The following is a 2123-nucleotide window of genomic DNA, read 5'->3' on the forward strand; positions in this document are numbered from 1 at the left end:
TAATTATACCCACCCCTGTTAGTTGTTTACAGGATTATTGCACAGAGTACAGACACATTACTTTGAAACCTACTAACATTCTTTAAAGTATACACTATGCATGGAAGGGAAAGACAATAATGCTGTATTCCCACCAAAGACCTTGAACAGAAGGGAGAATAGTTATTTTTTAGTCTCATTCCTTGCACAGATGGCTGGGAAGGGAGGGAAAGAAGGGAGATAACAGACTCTAGATAAAATTTCACCAAAATCCTTTTCCTGTAGCTTAGGTCCGATCACTTGTTCAGCTTTTAACTCTTCACTCTCCCACAGACATGGCGAAGGTCAGTGGGATTAAAACCAGCTCTCCTGCACTAGCGCTGGATCCGCTGCGCCCCTCTGCTGCCAGCTAAAAACAGATGCTGTTGGCAGGGGAACAGAACATACACATAACCAGACACAGCCCACCCCCAAGGAGCTCACAGTCCTAGCAGACAAGGCAGAGCAGTGTAGGGAGGGGAAAGAGAGATACAGGGAGGGGAATGTCTTGCCCAAGATCACAGAGATGGTCGGTGACAGAGCCAAGTCTCCTGACTGCTAGGGACCCACACACACATTAAGTTACAGCAGTAAATGACCCAGCACAGAGGCAGCTGAGCAATGCTTCTAGCCCATGATGACACAGAGAGAGAAATGCAGCTGGGAGTTGGTGTCATCAATCAATCCATCAGCAGGCAGCAGGCCGCCTGGGTGGTGTTGCAGTACAATCATTACAGAGGAGCTCTCACCTGGGTACCGAGTAACACTATGTCATATTTCCACTGAAAATGGATATCAGGCAGTGTTGACATTTTAGTTTCAGGCCCAAGCTCTGAGCCTGCGGTTTGAAGTGAGAGGGGATCCATCTTGACTAGAAGTGTTGTGTTGGGGTTGCACTTTGCTTCATCCTTCACACGGCATTTCATCAAGACACATACAGAGCTAGACCTTCAGGTGGTGTGCACTGCTGCATCTCCATTGACTTTACGGGAGCCTATTTACCTTCAGGTGATAACTCACCACTCCTAGTCAATGGAAGGGACGAGAGCTGTGCACCTTTGATGAGATATTAATGAGGGGGAATAGGGCTATTCTCTCTATCACTGTAATCCCAACCGTTATCTTTCTCCTTCCCTCTACAGCCATCTGAGAATATACAGAGGAAGAAAATGTCCAACTGAACCGCTGTGACCGAGTTCCTTCTCCTGGGATTCTCCGACGTTCGGGAGCTGCAGATTTTGCACTTTGTGGTGTTTCTGGTGATTTACCTGGCAGCCCTGGTGGGGAACCTTCTCATTGTCATGGCTGCAGCCCTTGACCGCCACCTTCACACCCCCATGTACTTCTTCCTGATGAACCTGTCCATCCTAGACCTTGGCTCCATCTCTGTCACCCTCCCCAAATCCATGGTCAATTCCCTCATGAACACCAGGCTGATTTCTTATCCTGGATGCGTCGCCCAAGTCTTTCTTTTTGTCATCTTCGCCGCAACTGATGTTGCCTTTCTCACTGTCATGGCGTACGACCGCTACATCGCCATCTGCCAACCACTGCACTATGAGACTGTGATGAACAGGGGAGCTCGTGTGCAAATGGCAGCCGGTGCCTGGATCAGTGGTATTGTCTACTCTGCACTGCACACTGGAAACATCTTCAGGTTACCCTTCTGCCAGTCCAATGTCATCAACCAGTTCTTCTGTGAAATCCCCCAACTGCTCAAGCTCACCTGCTCTGACTCGTACCTCAGTGGTGTTTGGTTTATTGCCTTTGGTGTGTTTATAGGTGTAAACTGCTTTGTTTTTATAATTGTGTCATATGTTCAGATCTTCAAAGCAGTGCTGAGAATCCTCTCTGAGCAGGGCCGGCATAAGGCCTTCTCCACCTGCCTGCCTCACCTCACTGTGGTCTCTTTGCTACTTTTCACTGGCTCCTTTGAGTACCTGAATCCCACCTCCACCTCAGCATCAAAACCAGATCTGCTGATGGGTGTTCTCTATGCCGTGGTGCCTCCCATGATGAATCCCATCATCTATAGCATGAGGAACAAGGAGATCAAAGCTGCATTACAGAAACTGATTGTGTGGAGGATATTCATTAAGAATTAG

At 48.1% G+C, this 2123-nt stretch overlaps 1 pseudogene; it reads left to right on the forward strand.

Moving 5' to 3' along the window:
• Nucleotides 1-1187: 1187 nt before the first annotated feature.
• Nucleotides 1188-2123, forward strand: LOC137149492 (olfactory receptor 14C36-like; annotated as a pseudogene).

The sequence above is a fragment of the Emydura macquarii genome, unplaced genomic scaffold (assembly GCF_026122565.2).
Source record: "Emydura macquarii macquarii isolate MOO-44397 ecotype Brisbane River unplaced genomic scaffold, CSIRO-AGI_Emac_v2 contig_751, whole genome shotgun sequence".
In the NCBI taxonomy this organism is placed as follows: Eukaryota; Metazoa; Chordata; order Testudines; family Chelidae; genus Emydura; species Emydura macquarii.